This window comes from Pelmatolapia mariae, linkage group LG9, assembly GCF_036321145.2.
Source record: "Pelmatolapia mariae isolate MD_Pm_ZW linkage group LG9, Pm_UMD_F_2, whole genome shotgun sequence".
NCBI lineage: Eukaryota > Metazoa > Chordata > Actinopteri > Cichliformes > Cichlidae > Pelmatolapia > Pelmatolapia mariae.
Window position 1 is genome coordinate 20,827,271 of NC_086235.1, and position 19,391 is coordinate 20,846,661.

At 39.9% G+C, this 19,391-nt stretch overlaps 1 protein-coding gene across 7 annotated transcripts in view; it reads right to left on the reverse strand.

Annotated features, from left to right (window-relative positions):
- Positions 1 to 16,787, reverse strand: part of ncoa2 (nuclear receptor coactivator 2) — a 57,296-nt gene extending 40,509 nt beyond the window's left edge. For 2 of the 7 annotated variants that reach the window (XM_063483727.1, XM_063483723.1), the window contains exons 1-2: positions 16,525 to 16,787; positions 905 to 987 (exon numbers count right to left, since the gene is read on the reverse strand). The gene's annotated coding sequence lies outside the window, so the exon portion shown is untranslated. Of the gene's footprint in view, positions 1 to 904; positions 988 to 16,064; positions 16,109 to 16,524 lie in introns of all 7 variants that reach the window. The other 5 variants (XM_063483729.1, XM_063483728.1, XM_063483725.1 and 2 more) reach the window with 4 other exon arrangements.
- Positions 16,788 to 19,391: the final 2,604 nt, after the last annotated feature.

A 19,391-nucleotide genomic window follows, 5' to 3' on the forward strand; every position in this document is an offset into this window, starting at 1 on the left:
TGAGAACTGCATACCATCTTTTTTTTAACATTCACTGTGCCACTGTGGATCAGCACGTGGCAGCACATTAAGTGTGTCTGTGTCGATTCAGAGTGTAGCTACGTTAAACAAGTGCAGGCTGCATCAAAAATACAACAAAACTCAGCACATGAAGAAGAAAATCCAGTTTTAGCAACAGCAACCAAAACCATGCCATCTTATGCAAACTATTATGATGATGAATCCCCTCAGAAAATGGTCTAAGAACAGTGAGCAATACAATAATCCCAGGCAGCCCCAACTGAAATGTAACCTTTAAAATAACAGAAACTTAGTAGTAGTAGTAGTAGTAGTAGTAGTAGTACTGGTTCCAAGAGTAAAACCTTCTCCCCCCTCACACACAAAATGGTTGAAAAGGTCTCTCACTTGTAAGAACAGCTGAATCTGGACACCGTTTAAACACAAAGAAAGGGGTCAGGCAAGAGCTGTGGTAAATCAGGAGAGAGGGTTAAGAAGGCCTCGATCTCCCAGTAATATCTGCATCAGGCAGACTGATCCCTCCAAAGGGAGCTCTAACCTGTAACCAAAATCTTCACTGTGTAGCTGCTCTTCTCTTAAAACTACAAAACTGATCTAAGAAGCTGGAGATAATAGAACACATGAACAAAGTGCTGAAGAAGACATGCAAGATTGTTTTCAGACAAGCTTGAGGACAAATCTAACCCCCCCCCCCCCCCCCCCCCCCCAAACTTAAGGATTTAAAAAAAAAAAAAAAGAAAGAAAGAAAAATTGAAAAAAAAAAAAAGGTTTGAGCCTTGCATCATCAGTACATTTGGTCTTTCTGTGTTTGGAGAGGAGTGCTTATTTGCCATGTTGCACAGCAGAGTTGCGTTAAATAAGAATTGGCTTTGGCTTTGCTTCTCACCTTGGCTTCAGTCCAGAGAGTCCCTCAGGCCATTGCTGCAAGACGTTAATGCTAGGAAACCTTTATGCATCATCCACTTCTCCCTGATGAAAGAAATAACAGCAGAATTGGGGTCCACAGTCCACAGGGTGAATCAGCACAACTCAGGACAAAAATAAATAAAATCTGTAACTGTGGTATATTAGAACATGTTCTAAGTCAATAATGCAACATCTGCATGTTGTAAAGTAAAGACATATCACGAAGCAGAAAGCCTGGCCTTATTTTCTTGCAACTGTAGCATTAACAGTTTACATTAAGTTAGTGTGAAACTGCAAGTTAGTCGTCTGCAGTCTTATAATATCCTTGGGGATCGTGAAGCCTATTACATCGTGGAAGACAGTGAACACCTTTTTAATCATGGCATACAATTAATTAGATCCAGAAAAAAAAAGGTTTCAATTTTAAATGATATTCCCACTTGGGTAATTATAAAATGCAATGGTAACTTTAAAAAGGACTCTGCCAAGTTATTTGGCTACACTGGGAGGGGGGGGGGGGTAGTAAATGAAAGGCTTCAGTAGCCTCACGCAGCCGTCGTTCTTCATGAAGGTGCCAAGTGAGTCAGCCGAAGGAATTCACTCACGTGATGTCATGTGCTGACATAAGAGTAAACTGATTCCTCTCGTGAACGCTGCACAACTGCACGGCTAGAAGCCATGTGGAAAGGTGATATTCGGCTTTCTCAACTGCTGCACACGACACACTTCAATACCTGGCATCTAAGAGGAGTCAGGGAAGGGTTACCAAATACTTTAAAGACAAAAATAAATTAACAATTACTGTCAATCTGCACGAATTAGCTCACATGTCTGGGAAAAAACTGCTACAGTCAATTTCATTTAAAGAAAAATGTCAGTATTACTGTACTTATCAGCTCCACCTTTCATTTCCTCTTTCCTGCATAGCTCTTAGTTTTCATCCTCTGGAGGAATTTTCACTAATGCGATCACATGCGCACTCACAAAAAACCCTTAATCTGTGGGCTGAGTGTGAAAACACTATAGAGTTGCTTTAACATTAATATTCTGTACATGCTCAACTGGATCAATACATGTCAGAAGCTATAATCAAAAATAAAATGGATCTCACAGATCTGTTGTTTGGATCATGAGGAGTTATTGTTATGATGCACCACAGGGGGGAAAAGGGTGGGTTACGAGTAATGCTGAAGCATCCTTCCCATTACGTCACTTTAACTGGCAGGTAGCATCTCTCCAATCTCATCTAACAATATCAATAGTTCCTGTGACATAGGGAACCCGGTGGTGACATTACCGGTGTCATCGCAGACTAGGATCAAGAGTCATAGCAGAAATATGCAAGACACAAGCATACAAATTATGTAATTAAAACTGAGCAGAGCTGCCCCTAAGAAAAAGGCGGTGTCCCTTTAGATCCATGGAACCTTCATGTTGTGATTGCAAAAAAACAAAAAAAAAACCAAACACACACACACACACACACACACACACACACACACACACACACACACACACACACACACACACACACACACACACACACACACACACCACTGTCAAGCCAAGATACCACTGTGCTTAAGCCGCAACATTAACTGAGTTATGTACTAACATTTATCCAGTAAGACACACAGACACACAAAAGACACTCGCTAATAAAAAGGCCACAAAACCTCAGTACTCGAAGTCACAAAGTTGCAGACTCACTAACAGTGCTGGTCACACAAACCTCGAAACCTGTCACTGCGCTCTGTATGGTCTCAGTCCAACCATCTGTTGGCATTTAGAAAGAGGTCAAAGATCATGAGGTCAGAAGTTCAGGTTCCTCTTAAACAGACTTCAGCCAATTAAACAGTTAACTGATAAAAGACAGTTTCATTATACGCAGCAAAACCTCCCATTATCCTTAACATGAGAAAAAATCCCAGCTGAATGAAAGTGAAGCTACAAACTATGAGGGAACTATGAACTACTATTTTATCAATAGCGTTTACTTCCAGGTTTACACAGCTATAAGGTGGAATCAACTGTGTGTGTGAGACTTGCACTCCACTCTCTGATATGACACATCAGATGGAGAGCTGATGCTGCTATGTGGATCTCACTAAATCAGGGACTACAATCACCCACTACATTTTTAGTTAGTGAAGTTGTGAGTCGACCACACTGGAAGAGGGGCTTACTAGAGAGGCAGCATGTTGCCGCTGTGTTATATCCTGGCATTAGTTTGCTCTGCTGTGATGCATACTCTGCCACAGGCTCTTCAGATATGCTATTCAAGACCTAATCAGCATTTCTAAGGAGCCAGTTATGGTGTACTTTACATTTGGCTTTAGTGCTCATTATCCATGTAGATAAGTGCAGTGCTAATTGACAAGATAAGATAAGACGAGATAAGATTCCCTTTATTAGTCCTACAGTTGGGAAATCATTACGGCAGAAAAATGAAGAGTACAGGAATAAAATAAATAGATATTGTATCAATATAGGGACAACAGATATCAATACTCTAGCGAGGGTTCATCTCACATACCACATCCCTGAGATAATATTAGTCGTGCAAACTAATGGTGCCGACAGTAACTTCCTTGCATCTTTGACAAAGAAATAAAATAAAATACAAACTGGTTGCTAGTGATTGTATTGATTTTTAAAAAAAAACAAAACATTTTACCACAAATGAAACCAATTATTATTGTGGTAACTAGGTTGCCCGAAGGCTGTCACACACTCACAACCAGTTGTGATCGCAAGGCGATCGGACAGGTCGCCTGATAGGACGCAACTTTTCTGCACACAGTCGCGGTCTGTCTTGGTCAGACTACAGTCACTATCAGAGTGAGGGTTGCAAACAATTCCTCTTAATTTATAAATGTAGATTTGAGTTAGTTGGTCACCAGGTAGTACAGCAAAGGTGTTAAGCACAAATGTAATAGGTGAATGTGAATTTCTGTCTATGCACACAGCAACAGATATATGATTATCGACAACTTGTCACAGTTAATTTCTGTACTATCAGAAACAGATTGCATGTAATTGCCAACTTGATCCCATTTAACCGCAGACTGACAGCAGTCTGACTCTGTCTTACGGTAACATTTATAACAGTTTTTAGTGACCACGTTGCTTTTTTCAGCAAAAACAAGTTAAGTATCATGATAATATTGTATTGTTGAACCTTAACAGCAAGACAGATTATTGAACATTGCACAGTTTGAAAACTATTGTACTCAGAGATATATCAGACCCCAGACAAGCCTTAGTTCATAGCCTTAGTTTGTAGGAACCGGGTCATGATTCCTGGAAAGACATTGCTGTTAAGTGACAAATGTATTTTTTTGGCACATTGAGTACCGCAAGGCAAGTGCCATCAAGTTCCATTATACTCAGAGGGCAGAAATTTCTAAAGCCAAAACTGGGTACCTCACACCAAAGCAATTTTGATGGGTAACATTTTTGCTCTGGTTGATGCTGTTATCTAAAGCCAAAACTTAGTAGTTGCAATCCCTTACTGCTTCGAGAGTTGGTGAGGTGTTCATTTTGAGTCAAAGACTCTGTCATTGAGGCTGGGCTAAAAAATGCTAAAAAGCCAGCTAATCAGGTTTTCATTGGACAAAGGGTAGATAGTTCATGACCATAAGAGCCAGGTCACACAAGGGTTAACCACCAATGGAGCTACAGCTATGTGCCTTCTGAATATGGCACTAATGGCCATCAATTTAATTTAAAAAAAAAAAAAAAAAAAAAAAAAAGGTTGATGCCTATCCTCATGGGAATATCTGGCCGTTAAGTCCTTTAAGCCACTGTGAAGTCAAGATATGGTCAAGATGCTGTGGTAAAAAAAGGCACACAAAGGAGAAACTGCAAGGTGTAGGAAATCACAATCACAATCAGTTGAACAGCATTTTGCCAAACTGAGATTTCCTACGATCTTGAATAGTTGTGATGATGATGATGCTGATGGTGAGTGCTAGCTAAACAAAATCAGCCTGAGGTGTTGGGTTGAGATCTAGTGACCGCAAATGCAAACGCAAACAGCATTCACATTATTCACATACTTATTTAAACACCGAGTCCCCACTCATATCTTATGAAGTGGGACATTGTCACCATTGAATACCATTCTTATCAGGAAATAAATGTGTCATCGTAAGATGATGATAATCACTCTGAACAACTTGTACAGATTTTCATTTACTGCTACAAAGAATACAAGCAGCAAGCACAAAAAGGGAGAGAAGGAAAGAGCCTGCTATCTAAACTATTTGACTAAAAATTCAGTGATTTTTAATCCAGTGATCAGTGAGATCAGCATATACAGAGATATGCTCATTAATAATTCAAAAGACTGGTGCAGATAAAGCCCTGTGTTTGGTGCCCTTACATATGTTGCTCAAATAGCAATAGCTAGCACCTTCAACTGTGACCTCACTGGCAGTAAACGCAAATGTATAACGACCGTAATGACACTAATAACGTGTGATGTAAAAGGTGAGTCACAGTGACAAGAGGAAGCACATGGATACATGTGTGTGTAGCTAAAAGAGCCACGGGAACACGAGGTTGAGAAAGGGTGTGAACAGAAAGAGCAATCTGTGGCCAATTGTATCAAATTTTAGGATGATCTGGAACTTGTCTTGTGACTTCTCTGTATATCGACTGCATATCTGCGTGTGTGTGGGGGTGGGTCTGCCATCTTTTATTGGTTGTCACAGTTTGTAAGGAATTAGTTCCCATGGCGCCTGAAGCTGTACAGTGGAAGCAGAATCAGGATAAGGCACCATGTTAGCGCAGAGGGGAGGGGGGGGGAGGGCAGATCAGCTGACACAACTATGTCACTTTCTCAGCCAAAGACTGAGACAATGTGACAGGCTAACAGTCACTGCAAACACACACAAAGACTGATGAATCTGCAAAAGACTTAAATAAACGTGCTTCAGCTTTTAGTTCTGTGACAATAGCAAGGATAGGAAAACGGTTCCAAATGCTGTCTTCTGCTTCACGCTACACTGTAAGCGTGAGCACGGTAATCATCTGTGAAGCATGTTTAGGGGGATGACTTTAAACCTCAGCATTACCTGATTAAGACAACTGCTGCTGCTCTGATAGTGGAACATGTAATTGGACAAGACAGACCAAAGACCTACGCAAAGCACCCTTCTCTTCCTCTCTCACCATTCCTTCCATTTATACAGTATCCCGCTGAAACACTTGTATATGCCAGGTCAAGTAGACCCTAACCTATTTGACCTACACTTGGCAAAGCACACACTGACTATCTCAGTGGAAATCACTAACAGGAAGCAGTCAGTAGTAGCTGAGTTGGTAGCACCACTGCCTCACAGCAAGAAGGTCCTGGTTTCAAATGCAAGCATGGTTATCCTCAAACTTGTGTAAATGTCATGCACTAACTTAGTGTCCAGGTGGCGGGGAAAAACCCACACAAAAGATTCTTGATCTCAACAGTTTCACTTCCTGGTTTCATAATTTGCCAAAAAAAAAAAAAGAAAAAAAAAAGAAAAAGAAAAATCCCACACACAATCATCTAACACAACAGTAATTCATACTTTTCAAAATATTGCTTAGAGATGGACAAATAGAAAAGCCAGGGTTGGTTTATGTTCCTTAAACTTGCCTTGTGATTGCTGGAGGTTACATATTCCTTATTGGGCACACATTGGATGTTAGGCTCTAAATTGCTTGAAAAGACTGAAGTTCTGGATCACTTAAACTCTGGTGTCATGTTTTCTGAAGAACACAAATTAAATCTAAATTGAAAAGATTATAAATGAAAATTGCTTAGAAGTTTTAATAGGTTCAATTTCCTGTTCCCAGCTGGCAGGAGTGTCACCTGGTGTGATCTTCTGCCCCTGCAGTTCAACTTGTGTGTTCAGAGGTGCTCTTCTGCAAATCCTGGTTGCATGTAACCAGCAGTTGTTGAGTTACTGTTGCCTTGCTATCAGCTTGAAGCAGTCTGACCATTCACCACTGACCTCTGGCATCAAAGCGGCATTTTAACCCAGAGAACTGCCACTCACTGGATATTTTCTCTTTTTAGACCATTCGCTGTAAACCCTAGAGATGGTTGTGTGGGGAAAATACCAGTAGATCAGCAGTTTCTGAAATACTCAGAGCAGCCCATCTGGCAACAACAACCATGCCACGTTCAAAGTCACTTAAAAACACCCTCCTCCTCCATTCTGATGCTCAGTTTGAACTTCAGCAGGTCTTCTCGACGATGTCTACGTAGCGTTTTACTGCGTTTGGCCTCATTCCAAAATGTTTTATTCAGCGACTTCAAAAGAATTTTAACTAGACCGAACAATACTTTTCAGTCCTTATTAGTGCGTATTTATCTAGTGCATAATGGTTTTATACCTTTAGTGCAGATGGCTATTGTGCACTAGATAAATGATGCCCAGCTTGTACCTGAAAGAATAACACATAAACTAACAGATAAAAGCATTTGGAAATTATTGTAGACTCCAAACGTTTAGGAAAGTTTAAATCAAGCAGAGAACAGCAAGAGTAGCTGTTTGTCACGGGTTATGTAGCTCTTCTTTAATTGATTTTTATTTCTTTTAGAATTTTGTTTACTATAATTGCCTTTTTATCTCTGAGGAAAGACTTTATGGACTGCCATGAGTGAAACTGGAGGAGCAATTTCTTGTCTTTTTTGTCTCTGTTGGTTACTTTTTCTTTGGTTATTTATTTAAGAAAATAAGTACATTTTTGATTTAAAAAAAATGGAATCAGAAAAAAGGAGTTGAAGTGCCAGGCAACTTTCCAAACATTAGTGATACATTATTTAAATATTCAGTTTATGAGGATATGAAATTATTTCCTGTCAGCACTGCTTTTAATACCAAAGAAAGCTCTCCCCACTAGAAGAGTTGTTAAATTAAGATACTGTCAGTTGGCTTCCACAGCGTAGCATCAGTGCTCAGCCTCTCCTGTGTAATCTCCTCTCCAGCGAGGGCCTTTGTTTTGAACTCCACTGCCAGATGAGATGGGAGGGAGTTTTGTTTTGACAGCCCACATCTTCAGGTGCCAAAACCACAAATCTCTAGAGTTCAGGCATGAATGGTAGCACGTTAACATGCAAACAAACACATGCACACTCACATACAAACACGAGCGACAAATATCTGACAGTTCCGACAGGAAAGAAAACATTTTATTAAGTTATTAAGCATTTGAATGCTTGCACATGTGAATTTCAATTACTATTTTTTTTGCTTAAATCCGGACTAGAGATTTTTGTGAAAACAGGCACTTAAGAAAAACACTCAAATGTTATAAAATTCGCAAAAACAAAACCAGGTTCCAGTTTAAGGCCACTATAAGAGCTGGCCTTTAAGGATGTGTGTGGGCTTTAACTGCATCTTAGTTTTTTGACGTAGGAATTGGATGGGTTAAGGTTACCAAACAACTAACCCAAACCAGGCATTTATCCTACAAGCAAGCTGCAAAATTGTTCTCGTCTGTATCTTAGGTGGTAAAACTCCACTGTTAACCAAAATCAAAAGCAAATGTCAGAGCCACACTTTTGCATGGAGGTATGCATGCATACTTTCAGTACTTTGAACAAAGACTTAAGTTTACGTCTCTAAGGCTGTCAGCCTCGCCGTCAGTATTTGCATGATGTGAGCCTGTTAAACTTAACATCTAGAAAAAAAAGATGGTTTTGTGTTAAAAACAAAACAAAACAAAAAAACCACTCATAAGTGAAACATCACAGAGGAAAAACTCTTTACGTGTTGCTTTGTTTTTACTTCTCTCTCCTTCCGTGTTTAGCATGTAGTAGATTTAGATTGAGAGCTGAATAATTTGAGCAGTCAGACAATTTTTTTTGACTATGCTCAAACCCATCTGCTGTTTGGTCTCATCACAAGCTTTCTTCTACATTCAACAACAACAACAAAAAATAAATCTTTCAATTTTTACTTTACACTTATCATAATCAAAGCAGATTAGTTCAGCAAATTCTTGTTAATTATTTGCTCAATTATATAAAAGCCCAACAACTGAAGTGCTGGTGTTATTTGGTTACAGTGCTTCAGCTTTATACCTAAACTCTAGTCCAGATTGAAAACACAGGTCGGCTAAGGAGATTCCCTGGCCCACTGAAAGCAGTAAAGACAAAGCACGCAAAACCACATTATAGGTCACTGACGAAACGCTGCTGAGTCAGCAGAAAGAGGTCGACAGAGAGATGAGAGAGATGGGAGGGTTAGGAGAAAACGCACTGGTCAGAGTTTGACTCTCACAATGTGCACAGAAGTGAAAAGCCTGAAACTGAATCCCCGCATTCCTCTGGCTTTATGACAAGCGGGTGAGAAATGCTGCTGCTCTGCACATCATTCCCTGCCACCCTAGCTCGGCCTGTGATGGCGGTGGAAGTGCGGCGTTTACCTCTGTCCTAGAACAAGAGTGAATGCATGGCTTTCTCAAGACCAATTCACACTGCATATTTTTGGACCACCCACCCAACTCCAGCAGGCAGCTTGCTCAATCCAAGTTTTCTCTCCCTCCTTCAGTGCCAAGGATTCCATCCTGGGCAGTGGGAAAGATGCCAACCACATGCTAGCACCCAGAGCCACAAACACATTGTGGCAGAGGAAAAAGGCAATTCACCCACTCACACAAATTAAGACAGCATACTCAAAGACCCTTATCTACAACGCACTACATCCTGTCATGCATCAAATTAGAAAACGCCAAGCTCCCTTTACCATAAAGCTCTCCATGAATGTCTATTTATTTAGACATTTATTTAGTTTTATTTAAGTAATCTTTCCATTACACTAGCGATGACTGTGGAAGGAGCTCCTCTAAAATAACAATGAGCACCTTACGCATTGTTAGATCTACAGTATTGTACAGCTGAGCCATACCAGGTTAACAAACAAAAGGGCAAACAGCAGCAGAAGAACAGCCACATAGACATGTGACCTCTGCTGTCTCCTCTGGTAAAGCCAAACAGGCTGAGGGCACCTTCTTCTCAATAAGCAGTAGATATCACAATATCATTTAGCTTAAGAGATCAATATGCACTTTGCTGTGGCTGACCTACATAAGTGGAGGAGCGCAGAATGTTGAAATCATTGGATTGTCTGTGAGCATCACCATCCCGAGAGGCCTGGTGGAGTCTCCATGGGAGTAGGGCATGAGTCAATCTTTGTGTGTTGATGTTTTTAAAACATTAATGTCAAAACATTCTCAAACATCTCGCAGGGTTTCTCCTGCACAGAAGCACCCCCAGAAGAGGAAAATCACCAGCATTTGTAGTATTTTTTAAAACAGATCTGCTAAATGGGATTTCATCTCTTTAAATAGTTTCACTAAAGGTCATAAAAGGAAAATGCACTGCTGTCCAAATAAGGCTACACAGACTGCAAGTTGATGTATCACAATTACACCAAAGGCCCTTCTTAAGCCAGGAGTACACCCTTAACAATGCAGGTGTTTCATAAGCTAACTGCCACAGAGAAATAGCCCGTCCTTATTATCATTAAATGCAAGATTAATAACATTTACTTACTGAGCTTAAATGTTCTGAAATATTACATTAAACTGACATACTCATTATTTAGCACAGACTGGTGTCCTTGAATGCCAAATACTGAGCACGCTTAAGGCACAAGTTATAACTCTAACCTCAGAATCAAACTTCTAGAGTCCTGATATCAGCACAGCTACCTTTGCTCCGTTTACTGAATAATACGGTCCCAATCTGATCGTTGAGGCTGGCCTAAAGATTTCTTGCTTAAAAAACCAAAACCTCCTACAGTTGCCAATTACTTGCTAATAAGACAAGTCTGATTTTCAAACTGTAGAATTTCCTTCACTCCCTCATGAAGCACCTTGACATCTGTTGAGAATGAGCTCTATATAAATAAAAGTGAACTGAACTGAAATTAATATCCAGTATTCGTCATGGGAAGGAAGGACACACATAAACTGAAAAAATGAGAGTGAAACTGACAGGAGCGACATTGTCAAAGAACTTGCCCATAGTTTGCTGTTAAATCGCAATTTTGACACAAATTAGCACAAACAAAGAGAACTTGTTGGCAAAGTGAACCTTTAATGCCTTCATACTGGAGACCCTTTGTTGTTAGCTCTTTCAACGCTATGTAGCTTGCCTTCTAGCAAAATTGTACTGACGCGTGACATAGTACAAGGACATATCCATTAAAAAAAAAAAAAAATTAACATAATTGTCCAATAGATCAGTTCAAATCCTGTATATCAACTTATCTAGCAGCGGTTTTACTCATATTTGGATAAACTTGATGACAAAGCATCTTCAGAACTTTTCTAGAAAGCCCACAAGCAGTTTAACTAAAAAGAGAAACCATATCCAATGTGGTTTCTCTTTCCACTCCACATCGCAAATAGATGAGATGATTGATTTGAGTTCATTTAATAACACAATGAAAACAGTCTTGAAGCAGAGAGGGGATAAATACTCCCCCCCACTTCTCCTCTTGCCGTCAAAGCCCTCACAGCTTTTTCACCAATCATCTCGGCCTTGCTTCAGATACCTCTCCACTGCCGTTACACCCTCTTCTCTCCCTCTGCTGTAAAAACCTGGCCATTACCCCACAGCTCATCCCTCACGCCCACCCAGGACCTGTCACACTGCTGTTTCCATGACAACACAAACGCAGAGACAGCAGGGTGAGATGCCCAGCAAGACAAGGCATATAGATACCAAGGGGAGGGGTGCACCATGTCAAGAAAACACTCACAGCATGTGATGGATAGATAACACAGCATAGGTAAATCTGGTACATCTAACCTACCTACAAATAAGAGCCACTTTAAGGTAATAATTCCCCAGTGGTCACTGTAAACTCTGTTAAAAGCAAAGAAACACACTGAATTAAATGTGCACACTTGAAAACAGACCAGCGATACATTTCAACATTCTCATAAATATGAAGCTGCACAACTGTGAGTGCTAGCTGTTGTCTTTAAAACATTAAAGCCCTCAAGTAAGTCAGAGGTCTGTGGTGATGGTCAGAGCTGACTGTGCTAAGCAGCAGACACATGGATGTCATCTTCCAGCCTGGTTCAAATGAGTCAATTTAATAATGTTAGCAACTGTGTAGTAACAAGAGGAGTAGTTTTGTTCACCGCTAAAATGTGACATGGTTAAAAAGGCTTCTGATGTCATTATTTAAACAGTTGTGTGTTAAAATTAACCCAGCAGTATCATTGTTCACCAGATTGCTCATGGGTCACAGAGGTACCATATGACAAGGCTGATTTCTCCAGCAAGGCTTTCCCTGGAGGGAGATCCAAGTTCTACATAATTTTCCTTTTGAAATTCCTTTTTTAGGCACCCAACAACCCCAGTGACCACCAGTTTACTCTCCAAGAAGACTAAAGAAACCAACTACAATTAAAAACTGTAAACTCGAACTAGAAAACAGCTTACAACGACCTCTTAACAATCTCACCAAAACATATACAAGTGATTACAGTCAACAGATCATATTAGGATCATATTAATAACTCAATAAGTCATCAACGGCAACTGTGTTTCGAATCCTAGACACGAGTATTCAGTCACTGTTCATTTTACTAAAACTAACTGTTATTTGAATAGAATTTTGGTTACAAGTCTAAAATATACAGATTTGCTAAGATAAACGTTAACATACCAATAACAAGTTTCTGTGTATCCAATGCAGCGTCATTCAGAACCTGTTGATGCCAGTGCTGTCTTTCCCCCTCTCTTGTTAAAAACACATTTGTCTGAACACATGTCAGGGTGCCAGATGTCAGCTGTGAAACTACCCATGGCAACATTATCCGAGCGTCATCTTGACACATCTCTCTTTACTGCATGCCTCCCAAAGTTTAGTTAAGAATTTATGCGATTGTTTAGTTTAATTGATCATACTGAATTACAATCTTCCATCCCCTAAAATGCGAAGCAGTAATTTTGCCAGCATCTGAGTGCTACCTCTCCTTTCAAATACCAATGGACAAAGATTACAGGAATCTTATGATTTAGGAATTCACCTGCGCATGTGGTATACAGTTATTCACACTGTACAAATAAAGTAAGATAAAATAAAATAAAACTGAAAACGAGCTGAGACCACAGGTGACCACAGCGATAAGAGTTATGGCCGGCAGACCCCGTAACAGGACTCAAACTTAACAGAATCACATGATATTATTATTATTGTTATATATTATTTTACTGTCTTGACAGCATTTATAAATTGCAACATGACCCCAGACGTCATTACAGTTTTCCCCCCTCCAGGTCAGTCTTAACAAAACTGTTTATAGTGCTGTGGGAGGATTTTCTTTACAGGTTAATGGAAAACTTAGCTTGCCAACTTATCGGTCAATAAAATGCAATGTGTATCAAAAAAAGAATAATCCGGTTTCAAAAGACTATATTTTTCAAAGTAATGGACACATAAGCTTGCAGTAAGTTGTAAAAATATATGGCTAAATTTACAGTTTTACATACAAAACTTTCAATTTTCACATGTGTTTTCCAAGCACATCTGGCATCACTGCAGCCACTGCTACCTACCAGCAACCACGTGAAACTCACAAATCCCCTCTTTCTTAACAGTACGTGTTTCAAACGCTACCCGTGAACACCTACTGAATTAAAGCACTTTGAAATCGGATTATACTTTTTGATACACCCTGTATCTAAATAAATAAATAAATCGATCATTCCTTTACCACTGTCAAAGTTGCCTTCATATGCCCTGCTTTGTCTGACAAATATTAAATTCCCTAAAATTCAGTTATATTAATTCACAGCCAAAGACGACATTTTGAATGAAAGTCTGCACAAATCACTAAACACACAAGTTGCATGCAATTACAGAATTGCCGTGTGACTGAAATCCAAAATAGATCCATTACTGGAGCTAGATATTAGTCCAGCTGTGATAATGGAATAATAAAAAATAAAAAGCCAAGAATTGGCAACACAAATGCAGCAGAACAAAGGTCAAGCTAATACAGTATCACTTCGTGTGACACAACAAAGCAACTCACATTAGGACAAAAGTCAGCACGTATATTAGGAGGGGCTTATCTCCAAGTTCACAGCAACATGTTGGCTTGATTTAGGAAATTATGAACACACGGTTAACAGGCAGTAGGATGCCACAAGGACCTTAAGGGCAATATACAAAAAGTCTGTCACAGAGTGAGACAACAAAAAGAAAGCAAGTATGCAGGAGAAAGGCTTGATTCTGAATCATGTGACGTGGCCGGCACGTCTGTGCCACACACCTGTTGCTGGAGCTACAGTTTACAATGCGCTCAGGCTGAGTTCTGCTTTTAGGAAACGCCCATCGCACAAATAGTGCCAAGTGAGTGTGAGAAAACTTCCACCCAGTTATCCTTGTATAAACATCCACATACTTGCTTACATGCTTGTGTGAATCCCAGCAGTCATTCTTTCACTCTGTTCAGTGAAAGCTATACAAAAATATTTTCTTTTTTTCTCTTTTTTTCCCCCCCTTTCTTCAGTAGTCTAGTATGTCTCTTCTTTTAAACTAAACAAAAAGCATACAGGCATCTAACAACAGCGCTGGAAAGCAGGTTTGCCTCTGAATAGGACTGCATTCCTTTAACCAGTAGTGGGCTGTCACATACACGTCATACAAGAGATCCACACCCCTTATCTAATACAGCCTGAAAATTTAAATCGGGTCAGCTCAGGAGGACATCTTTACTTTCTCACAAGGACGAACAGTTTAATCTGCCTCGATCCACCACACACTGAAATACCTGAACAATTTTCTTTCTGTGCAAACTACAAAGTCAACAACTTCTATGCCTTGGAGATTAAATGCTGTTCAGGCTTGCAAAGAGGGATACTTTCAAAGCGGTTTACACACAACACATGCACACATGGATGGGGGGGCTGAAAAAACCCACAATAAGTTAAAGAAATACACTTTTTTGCATATTCCTCTGGTCATACTTCAGCATGTATGAATACAAGATGCATGCAGACATACATGCACAGCAGCACAGAAAAAAAGAAAACAACAAACCACATTTGTGTCTGTTACATCTTCTCCAGAATTTGCATATGACTACTGTGAGATCTGACAGAATCCCATCTCATCCCATTTCCATATAAGCAGTGAAGCCATAGTCAAACCTGCAGCTGGACAGCATGTCATGTTAAATCTCGTATCGGTGATGTGACAAGCCCCGTGCACCATCAGGTGGGGAGAGGGATGCAACAGAAACTGCTCAACTGGTTCCACGGGATGCGCTCCTGCAGCATTACTGAGAGAACAGTTGACAGACATTGAAATGGCACAAGCTGTGTTGTCTGTATAGTCCAGAATCAGTCATGCAAGAGGGGCCCTTAAAAAGGAGAGTGCTGCACTCCTTCAACACAGGCACAACAATGCAACACACAAGCAGACCCACCACCACACACACACACACACACACACACACACACACACACACACACACACAAACAGACACTGCATTAATGCCTAAAACTGTATTCCAGTTTAAGTTCCTTCCTCCACCAACATGCGACTGGTGCATGTTTGAATCCATGGCAATTTTACTGTTTTAAAGCAAAGCCAAAATACACTACAAAAAAAACAAACAAACAAACAAAAAAAAACTCCTCCAGATTTATCCTCTTACAACCTTAAGTGTAGTGCACAATCTGTGCTCGTGTCATGTGACCATGTGTCCATGGGCAACTTTGACACTTTGACTTAAACTGCTACAAAGTTACAGTTACAAAGCGCTCATTCTGACTGCTGTAACCAAGTCCACGAGTAGTACCGTCAAACACAGGAGAAACATTAGTTCAGGAAAAAAGAAGAAGAAATGAAAACCAGCAACAACAAAACAAAAAAAGTGGTCTATGCTCCCTAGAGAAAGGGGGGGAATCGCCAACTTACCCTAATGTGTCAAGTAGTAATGAGGCTTGGATAGTACAACAACAAACAACAACAGCCCGCTCAAGCACATGGTGATGGGAACTGTCCTGACTCACGTTTTCTGACAACAACGTTAAAAAAAAGAAGAAGGAAAACATAAAAAAGGGACTCCAGCCTGTGCGGCTACATCGTTAGCATGCTAACTGGGCTCCTGCTTACCCTGGCGAACTTCGTCCGGTGTTGTAGGCACGGTCTCTCGCTCACTCAGCACAAAAAAAACAGACACACACACAATGACACATGAAAGTATTGTGCAGTTCGCATTTTCACTTTTTGCCCATTTCACATGCGGCCACCGCCGAATAAAAAGCGGAGCGCGTACGCTGCAGTAACTCCCCGCTGCAAGGCTCGCTTTTTGCCCGTGTCGTCTAATTAAGTTTGCTGCAGAAAACACCACCGATACAGGCGGCGAGCTTAGCCAAGCAGCTAGCGCTTGCTAATTTAAGCTAACGCCGAAGCGAGAGCCTGTGCCAGACAGACAAGACACACAACCGAGATTTGAAGAACCTCTCGCTCCTGCTCAGCGGATTTCACACACAAAAAAAAAAAACATAGAAAAAAAAAACAAAAACACCAAGCCGCGTCTCGACAAGGAGCACAAACGCGTGTGGCTACTTACGATTTAACACTTTTGGCCGTGTCCTCGCTGTTAAATTCCGCTTATCCGAAGCAGCTCTGACCTTCGCGATAGTGAAACAACATTTCTGCTGGCTAACTGTGCCGCCATGTTACTCCTGCTCTGCAAACCAATGCCGAGTGTTTATCTGGCTGGTAGCGATCCTATCCTCCCCCCACACACACGCCACACCACATCACGGGGGCTCCACAGCGCTATGAGCTCGGTTACGACCGGGGGACTCGTGAGCAGTCCTACGGCGATTTACCTGTCACGATGACCCGGCCACTTGCAGTTTGATTGATCGGCGTCGGATTTGGCAACATTTTATCTGACAAGCAGTTACTTTGACGCGCCACTGTGCCACGTCAGTGTCAATAATATTTCAAAAATGTGTTGTACTTTTATGCGCAGATCGAGCAACTCCCCAACTCCAGGTTCACACAGGGAACAAGTGCATTTTTATGTATATATTTAGAAAATATCCCCAGAGCTGTGGAGAAATGGCTCATCAAGATGTGTGTAAATGTAAGGTCATAAAGATTTATGTGTGCCTATAAATGATGTGTGTAAGCGCTGTGCCTTGAATAAAACGCCTGGTGAAAGCAGTGTAGTTGGGTTTCACTTCAACCATAGCACTAAAAGTGCAATTTCGGTCTGTCCTGGTTAACCCTAGTTTAAAAATCGCTATTACAGTCGTCAGATACAGTAAATACATGAGGGAAATGTACAGCAAGGCCATGATTTTTCGCCACACTATTCCACTTTGGTGGCTATTTAACGAAAGGGGCCTTTAAAAATACTAAAGGGGCTTTAAAAACCTAAGAAATATGACAAGGCGTTTCCAGCTTATCTGGCTACCTTGATTTACTGTCTGGTCAACTATCTGTGGATCAAATGAGCAAGCAGGCGTTTTCTTTACATTTAAAAGTTGTACAACATCACCTCCTAGTGGTGCAAAGCTGAAAAATTAGGCTTAGAATGGAAATCCCTCGGAGACCTTTAACCCTATTTGAAATACATGGGAATTGAAAATTACAACCTTAGAATTTTTACCTTGTGTGACTTTTTGCAAAATTTTTCATTCTTATGTTGCAAATCAAGTTCAATGAAGTTAACATATACAGGGCTGTTGTGGCTCAGGAGGTTAGAGCAGATCATGTACCGACTGCAAGGTTGGTGGTTTGAACCCTGGCTGCTCCACTCACTTTCATCGGAATGTGAATGTTACACAGAAAGCACACTGAAGTAGATTTTTTTTTTTTGGAGTACGAAACAACTGCTTTGTGGTACTTGATGAAGCTGCTGTAACTCTGTAATAATGTCAAAAAAGAAACTGTGGCTAAACATCTTCCAAGATATGGCATGGCATTTGATGTATATGTATAAAACATGTATAAAACAAAACAAAAAAACATGATAATTAACGCTATGGTGCCCTTACTATTTTTCTTAGATGTTTCTTATTACAATTTATTAAATATTTTATTTTATTTAAAAAAATCAGACCTTTCCCACCCGTTTGATTATGTTAATAATAATAATAATAATAGTAATAATAATAATAATAATAATAATCACTTTATTTATGAAGCACTTTCAAGCAAAGTGCTGAACAACTATTTGAAGATTAAAAAGGATAAATAAATAAAAACAATACAGAAAAAAATACAACTTAAAAACTGATAACATAAATATTTCAGAACCAAGCGAACCGAGAGATGGCATGCCATGATACCCAGCGCCGTCTTCCACTCTCTCACATGTCCTTGATATGTTCAGGACATGAACATAGTCAGACATCGTTAGCATATTTACTCAATCATATATATATATATATATATATATAAAAATAATGGTCATTTTACGTGTTAATAACAACAGCTGTAATGCTTTCAACAAAGGATATGAATGGTTGCCAGGTAACCTAGACTTTCCCAGCAGATCTTCTGATGGTGTACCTGATCTTTTCTTTCTAGATGAATATAACATATAACCCCTCTAATCTACTAGCCAGATGTTGGGCGCAGAGAATCCTTCCACCTCGAAAGAATGCACACTCTGGCCAACAGAGAAGAGAGAACAATCATGTTCACATCATGCTCACTAACAGAGATATTTAATGAGACCAACCCTGAGCAGTGAAATCAATAGAAATAGATTTACTGTTTATCCGCGTAATTTAGAAGACGTCCCAAAAATGGAACTCCGCAATCTGTGTAGCTTTATACAGATTCTACTTACAATCTCTTTGGAATCAATTTTGCATTAAAAAAAATCAATCTAAAATTGACTGGCCAGGATATAAAAGGTGACAATCTGAATTAGATCAAACCAAACACCTGAGCTGCAAATAGCTTCGTGTGTGTGGCCTACATATATATATATATATATATATATATATTTTTTTTTTTTGAGAAAAACTATTAAAAGAAGGCAAAGCTATTTCCTATATATAAATCATACAGTGACCATATCCCAGATTTTAGGCATCAAAGACTGCATCGGTTACAGTAGGGATAAACACATTACTTTTTGTTACCTGTGCATGAAACTACAAACCAAAAAGGCTGGCATGTGGTTTTAACTGTATGAAGAGCATTGGATGTATAGCTTGAAACTGGCTGTTTGAGTGGTAAAAGAAGTCATTCCTGTCTTGTATTCAGTTGTAGATTAATTTACACATTTTTCATTATATAGGTTTTGAGGGGTCTCATGTTGTTCATAATTTTCTGTCATATAACTAGTTGTTGTCAGAAGCTGACATCCACTAGTGATGGGCATGAACATTATAGTAGTTATGGACTTTTAATGATTTCTTTGAGGCCAAGGCCAAGACCTATTAACGTCTCGTTAGTGATCGTGATTGA